This window comes from Lolium rigidum, chromosome 5 (assembly GCF_022539505.1).
Source record: "Lolium rigidum isolate FL_2022 chromosome 5, APGP_CSIRO_Lrig_0.1, whole genome shotgun sequence".
Taxonomy (NCBI): Eukaryota; Viridiplantae; Streptophyta; class Magnoliopsida; order Poales; family Poaceae; genus Lolium; species Lolium rigidum.
Genome location: NC_061512.1, coordinates 26,205,828 through 26,213,971, shown reverse-complemented (window position 1 = coordinate 26,213,971; position 8,144 = coordinate 26,205,828).

The window sequence follows — 8,144 nt, the reverse complement described above, 5'->3', positions numbered from 1 at the left end:
CGTAATACCAACCGGGACTAAAAGGGTGGCCTCTGGGGCAAAAGCATTTAGTCCTGGTTCGTATAACCAACCGGGACTAAAGATCTACCCTTTAGTCCCGGTTCGTATTACCAACCGGGACTAAAGGATTTTTGGGTTTTTTTTTTTGGCTCCCCACGCACCTCCCCCCCCCCCCCTGGATCGCCTTTTTTAACACTTGTAAAGTAGAAAATAAATGATAGAAAATTCAAAAAATAAAATGTTTTCAGATTCTTGTATGTTATGCAACCTACTATTAGGAAAATTAACGAATTTGAATTTTCACTGTTTTTGCAAAAAAGGTTTAAAAATGGTAAAACAGCATTAACTTTTGCATACGACATCGAAAAAAACGTATAATATATCAAAATCATCGTGGGAAAAAGTTACATCCGAAAAAACTAAACGGCGCTTTGGCTCATCGTTTGATGTATTCGTTTCCTTATGTTTCTTTTTTTTTTTGTTTGGTAGAAATATCCTTCACATAGAAAACCTGGGCCACATCCTTGGCTAGAACGAATGGTTCGTCTCTATACCCAAGATTGTTGAGATCCACTATTGTCATTCCATGCAACTTGTCTACCTGAACCATAAAGTTAGCCAATTTTTGGTTTACCCGGTTAGCCAATTTTTAGATTCTCAAAATTCCAAATGAAAATATGAAAGCAGGAAGATTTTAGTTTTGTCCAGAAATTTAGGATTTTATATATTTTATAAATTAATAATTTCATCATGCATAAAGATTAATATTACTTAACCATAAAGTTAGCCAATTTTTTAGATTTTCAAAGTTTGGCAAAAAAAAATTAAAATTTAATATTAAAAAATAATTATAATACAAATTAAAAAATTAATATTTATGAAAAAAAATTATAATATAATTATCACAACATGTTATTACGTCATTAGTTTTGTTTATTAAAATAATTATTTAGAATTCGAATAATAAATAAGTGTGACATCGAACAACATGTTAATAGGATTGATATGATACTAGTATCACAACATGCGCGTGAAGCACTTGGAAGCGGGATGGGAAAGGAACTTGGAAGTTTAGCGTGCTAGTGCTGAAGTAGTGGGAGGATGGGTGACCGAGCGGGAAGTTGGACCACGGGTAAGTAATTTGACTAGAGATTATAAGCGTAGTTAGAGATTAAGTGTACTTAGAGACAAAACTAGTTAAATAACAGAAATACTAGAAATTGAAGAAAAAAAGGAGGAGCGAAAATAATTGAGCATAACAAAATGGATTTAAAAAATTAACAAATTTCCTTTAGTCCCGGTTGGTGTTACAAACCGGGACTAAAGGTCATTTTCTCGACGTCCGCCAGCAGCCCACGTGGCGAGACCTTTAGTCCCGGTTTGTTTTACAACCGGGACTAAAGGGGAGGGCCTTTAGTCCCGGATGGTTGGTCCCGGTTCCAAAACCGGGACTAAAGGCCCTTATAAACCGGGATTATAGGCCCTTTTCTACTAGTGATATCTACAAACACCGGTGGATGATTGGGTTGTCCCTTGTTTGAGTAATTATGGAAAATGATTCTTTGGATAGCAAGAGAATATTATCTAGCTCTATCAGCAGCGAAGATGCACAAAGAATTTGGTATTTCATTATTATTAGATTATCCCACATTGGATTAATTATGGAAAAGAAATCGTTGGAGAGCATAAGTTATTATCTAAGCCCACCAGGAAGAAAGATGCACACATGGATTTTTGTATTGCATTATTATTGGATTATCTCTAGATGAATCTAGGTTGAAACACAATTGAAAATTTTGTCCCTAAGGACTTGAACCTAGAAAGCTGGGTTGTACATCCACTTACCGAACCAAGTGCGCTAGGCTCCTTTAAACTAGCTATGAATATTATTGCATTATTATTTTGTATGTAGTTAAATTAATTGAGAATTTGATAAAAAAAGGAATTGATTATTAAGGTCTAACAAGACGTAAGTTAAATCATGGCTTACTAAGTTTTTGCACATTTTTTTTTGGAGCGTAGAGGCATTGTTCTGAAATAAGTATCTTAATGGTACACATGGCCATTCTTTTAGCATACTGTAGCATTAATCAAATTACATTATTATGTTATATGATGATATAAGAATAGTGTTGTAGGCCTTTTTTGGTAACATTCCATTGGAAAATTTCATGTTTAATGGTTAGAGCTGTGAATAGACTTCTCAAGCTGTTGCTCCGAACGGGGGAGAGGAACCTGAAGTTGATTTGCTTAGATTAATGCCTGGGGAAGATCCAATTCTTACAAGGAAGAAAGTAGGTTTGCAACGGTCAGTTTCCTACCTTCATGAAGTATACATGACCTAGCAGTTTAGCCTAAACAAGATTTTGATTGGCATTCTATAGCATGACAAGATTGGAATTGTGCTACCATTTGCCTAAAGCCCTAAACAAACTTCGCTATTATTGTGATGTGCGTGGTATACATTTCTGAATAAATAGTTATAATAGGTTTTTCCTAGCACCTGCTCATCAACTGCGTAGATAGTTTTCAGTTATCTACTATTTTTAAGTGCATACATGGAGTGCGATTTCACACAGTTCACTGGTAGAAAAACAGGCTTCCGTCCAGCACCATAAGTCGCGAAGCTAAAGGAACCGCGACTAATGGGACCTTTAGTCGCGGTTCGGGAGGCGAACCGCGACCAAAGGCCTGGGCACAGGGCGCTCGGTGGCCAGCTGGTGCACGTGGGGGGCTTTAGTCGCGGTTGGCCACCGCGACTAAAGGTGCCCGAAGGCCTTTAGTCGCGGTTGGCCAGGCCAACCGCGACTAAAGCCCCTCCCCTATATATACCCATCCAGCAGCCAACACTTAGCCATTTGGAGCCATTCTCTTCACAAACTTCACAAGTGGGTGTTAGGTTTGCTTTTGGTTCCTCTTATGCACATAAGGTGTTTGATGAAATGCCCCAAGAGCATGAAACAAACATGATATGAAATGTTGGAGCCACACTTGAGCTTTCTCATTTATTTTTTCCTCCTCGATCGCGGTTAGCAACTTGAACCTTTGATGTGTCATTGATAAAATATGCATGTGTGTAGTTCATTGTTTAATTTATATTGTTTGCAGCTAGTTAGTTTAACAAATGCATGATGGTTAATTATATATTTTATATTATAATAATGCAGATGAATCGGCAATGGATGTACGGTAACCGACTCTCCGGCGAGTTCACTACGGGTTTGAAAGATTTCCTCGTAGTGGCTAATGCGAACAAGCAGGGGGTTTTGTTATCTGTCCATGTGTTAACCGTAAGAATCGGAAGGGTTACTCTTCCTCAAGAGATGTTCACATGCACCTGCTTCGGCACGGTTTCATGCCAAGCTATAATTGTTGGACCAAGCATGGAGAAAGAGGGGTTATAATGGAAGAAGATGAAGAAGGGGATGATTTCATCGATGAAAGCTATCTTGCTCATTTCGGTGATACTTTCTGTTGCGGTCAGAAACCCACCGGCGAGCAGCGACGGGCAACACAGTAGAGCCGGGAGGCTCCCAGGACTGCGGCTGGCCCTGGTCCCTCCGAGCGACGGCCCGCAAAGACTCGGCACGCACGTCCGATGCTGGTGCAAAGGCGTGCCACCTGACCTATACCTGGTCAGGAAGGTGATGGATGTGCCTCGCTTAGTTTCCTGCATGGCATACACGTAAATATTAAATACGAGCCTCGATCGGCTCTCAGGTTGTCCTGTGAATCGGCTCAAAGAGCCGATCCACCCATGATTCGCACGAGGTGTACGAATATATGGTGGTCCTGCTTGATCAATATAAAGCTAAAACGATCTACTACGATTTAGGGTTTTCACCACATAATCGGAAAATCCTACTCGTGATTGAGCCTGGCGGCCACGCACGGTGATCGTAAACCGATCCTAGACAAGGCCTAAAAACCAACACGAGGTTGATCCCCGGAACATCCTGTCTAGGGCTAGCAAACTACACCCTACGCGCCACTGGATCCTTCAACCCGTTTGTAAGGCCTAACTATGCAGATATTAAACTAATCCTTGAAGAACAAGGAGCAACCATAACGGATCGGATCTACTAAATAATGATCAAGCGGGGTGCCGCCCCTACACCTAAGATAGGTGTAAGGGCGGCTAGACGTCTCAGGGTTGCACTACGATAGCATATGATACGATGAACAATGCTAACCCTAACACATCTAAGATAACTACGTTACTCGCCATCAAAAAGGCTTCAGTACGAGCAACGCATGAACAGCGAATAAACTTGTACTGCCTAGATCGCAAGATACGATCTAGGCAGAATGATGCTTACCCGGAAGAAACCCTCGAGACAAGGGAGTTGGCGATGCGCCTAGATTGGTTTGTGGTGAACGTGATTGTTGTTTATTTCATAAACCCTAGATACATATTTATAGTCCGTAGACTTTCTAACGTGGGAATAATCCCAACCGTGCACGAGCCAAACTCTAACTAACCGACACGTATCCTACTATATTACAGATACACGGGCGAACTAGCCCAAACTTTGCATATAAGGCCGATTCATGTATTCCTTCCATGTATATTCTTCAAGCCCATCTTGATCGTGGCCCACCTCTGACTCGGTCAAATTCTGGTGGTAACACATGCCCCCCTGATTTTGGAAATGACAATTCCAAAATCATTCCATTTTTCCCTTCTTTTTTTTTAGTCGGGTCATGTCATGGCAGAGCAGAATCGTCACAGTATTCTTCATCATGATGCCCTGCCTTCTCAACTTCTCCGTAAGATTTGATAGCTTTAGCATCACTTCCTCAGAAACTACAATAGCATTAAATCTCCACTAGGCTCCCCCTTATTTAACTGTGCCGAACGGTTCGCCACCTCATCCCCTTGCTCTGCTCAGGCCATCGGCACCCAAAAAACCCTCTTTCCCTGTAGCAATGTCTTCTTCTTCCTCCATCTCCTCAGGCCTCTCTCCCCAATCTTCCTCCTCGAGCGAGCAGGAGTGGAACTTTGATCCCGTGCCGGATGGCCCACCCGAAGCACTCGTCGGGTCAGATGGTGACTTACCCCTGACCGATGGGGAAGACGACCTCGAGTTCCTCATCGAAGGGGAACTGAAGAGCGAGAGCGAAGACGACCTCCACTCCCGGGCGAACTCCACCTCCTCCGACGAGGAGGAGGAAGAAGAAGAAGCGAGAGGAAGAAGAGGAAGAGGAGGAGGATGATTCCTCCTCCTCCGCTGGGTATCCGCCGGCGAAGCGCTTCCGCGCTTGGGCGGACAGCGAGGATGATGATGATGACGAGGAAGAAGAGGCTCCGGCCGAGGGCTGGGGCAGCAGCGACGAGGAACTCTCTGGAAGCAGCGCCGGCGGCAGCTACAATAGCGACGATGAGGACAGCGACGACCCCTAGAACAGGGGCCAACTAGTGTAGGACTAGTAGTAGCAGTGCACTAGGCATCGGATGACCCTTTTGAGAACCATCGGCTCTTTCTTGTAAAGCCATTCCTTTGAATCAATAAGAATTGTTCTTCTAATTTGACTCTCAATTAATCCAATTTCAAGTCTTCCGTTTGCCGCACCAAGACCGATAATAACGTATCGGACTTTTCGCCTCCGACTCCCATGAAGCCAGACTCAGATACCAATTAGACCGTCAGTCAAGCACTTCTCAAATTCAGACTATAATTTGATGTCTGACCATAATACTTTGCAATCCTATAGCCGATGGCTATTCATCGGCTGTTTTGAGAATCCACCAGACCCTGTAGATGACGACGGTTTCCCTTTCAGGCTCCTTCCGCAGCTCTAGTAGTCTTCTTCTGCAACAACTCACCGCTTTCGAAGAAGGTTATGATGCAGGGTCAGCCGATGACACTCCAATCAGCTTCCAAAAACAGAGTGTCTACCAAATCAGCTGCCCCCCGAGCCTCAGTTAAGGTGAGAACAGTGGCGAGGACACACAGTTCAGTCCAAGGGCCTTGAACTCAGGCAATTGAGACAGCCACCATGCAGAGGTCCTAGCCATTCCTACGAGCGTAGCCGAGAAGGTGGCCAACTTAGCCAGGCCGACGGTAGATACACCGGAGCCGATCACCTTTTCTTCCTTTGAAAGCCGATATTGCAGACGAAACACCAACGGCCTAATGAGTAAAAGGTTGGAGGTTGGCCTTGAGGCTGAACTGAAAACCGACTTGGTCGAAATCCGTGTCTTGAACACGCAGCTGGTAGATCTTGTGTAATTTGCACTAGAGTCGATGGCTGTGCATCGGCTTTGTTTCTATGAGAAATTTTTTTTTTACTGGCCGATTTTTCTATCGGCCCCCAATATTTTACTACACACATGTTCATCTGCACATGTTCATCTGATTAAGTGCCCCCCGAGCCAAATCTGCCAGGTAACTGCGGATATCGGCTCTGTAGTTAGCAAAGGCACTGTATTTGAATGTCGGCTCTGTTAGGACTAGTGTTGACTCTCATCAGCCGACGTAAAACCGCTGCCCATTAGATCGACGTTGAACACAGACAGAATGTGTGGTGAGGATAATTTTGGCCGATTGCTGGAATCGGCCTCCACGTTGATTGAATCGCTCAATGAAGGTTTTGCAATGTTCCTCCATAGATCTTTGGGGCCGATCCCAAGGATCGGCCTCGCCACATTTGTCCATAGGTTTGTTCTTGCTAGACGGTCAGGCCGGTGGATAAGACCAGCCTAACCCCGTCCTTCGTCACGTCGATGCGCTCGCAGTCGTCCAAATTGATGCCTGAGAGTGGCTCTTGGCCTGCTGTCTCCCAAGCGTTCATGCCAGCCGTTGAAACCTCGGCTGAGTCATCTGCATGGACAACCTCTACCTCATCTCCATCCCACTGTATTACGCATTGGTGCATCGTGGATGGAATGCAACAGTTGGCGTGGATCCAATCTCTTCCAAGCAGGACAGCATAGGTGCTCTTGCTATCGATAATAAAGAACGTCGTAGGGATGGTTTTCCTTCCTACGGTCAGATCCACGTTCAGAACACCTTGTGCGTCAGACGCCTGGCCGTTGAAATCGCTCAATGTCACGTTGGTCTTGATCAGATCCGAGCTAGAGCGTCCCAACCGACGTAGCATGGAGTATGGCATAATGTTGACTGCCGCTCTGGTGTCCACCAGCATCTTGTTGACAGGCTGCCCATTGATATAACCTCGCAAGTACAGGGCCTTCAGATGTCTGTAGCTTCTTTCTCGTGGCTTCTCAAAGATAACTGACCGTGGGCCGCAGTCAAGTTGTGCCACGGGTGACTCGTCTAATCCTGGAGCACTAAACTTCATCGGAAGGATGAACACCATGTTTGTGCCAGCCGATGTTTCATCATCGGCTTTCCTTTGCTTGGGGCGTGATACGTCTCCGACGTATCGATAATTTCTTATGTTACATGCCACATTATTGATGTTATCTACATGTTTTATGCACACTTTATGTCATATTCGTGCATTTTCTGGAACTAACCTATTAACAAGATGCCGAAGTGCCGCTTGCTGTTTTCTCGCTATTTTTGGTTTCAGAAATCCTAGTAACGAAATATTCTCGGAATTGGACGAAATCAACGCCCGGGGTCCTATTTTTCCACGAAGCTTCCGGAAGTCCGAAGAGGAGACGAAGAGGGGCCACGAGGGGGCCACACCCTAGGGCGGCGCGGCCCCCTTGGCCGCGCGGCCCTGTGGTGTGGGGCCCTCGTGCCGCCTCCCGACCTGCCCTTCCGCCTACTTAAAGCCTCCGTTGCGAAAACCCCGGTACCGAGAGCCACGATACGGAAAACCTTCCGGAGACGCCACCGCCGCCGATCCCATCTCGGGGATCCAGGAGATCGCCTCCGGCACCCTGCCGGAGAGGGGAATCATCTCCCGGAGGACTCTACGCCGCCATGGTCGCCTCCGGAGTGATGTGTGAGTAGTCTACCCCTGGACTATGGGTCCATAGCAGTAGCTAGATGGTTGTCTTCTCCCCATTGTGCTATCATTGTCGGATCTTGTGAGCTGCCTAACATGATCAAGATCATCTATCTCGTAATTCTATATGTTGCGTTTGTTGGGATCCGATGAATAGAGAATACTTGTTATGTTGATTATCAAAGTTATATCTATGTGTTGTTTATGATCTTGCATGCTCT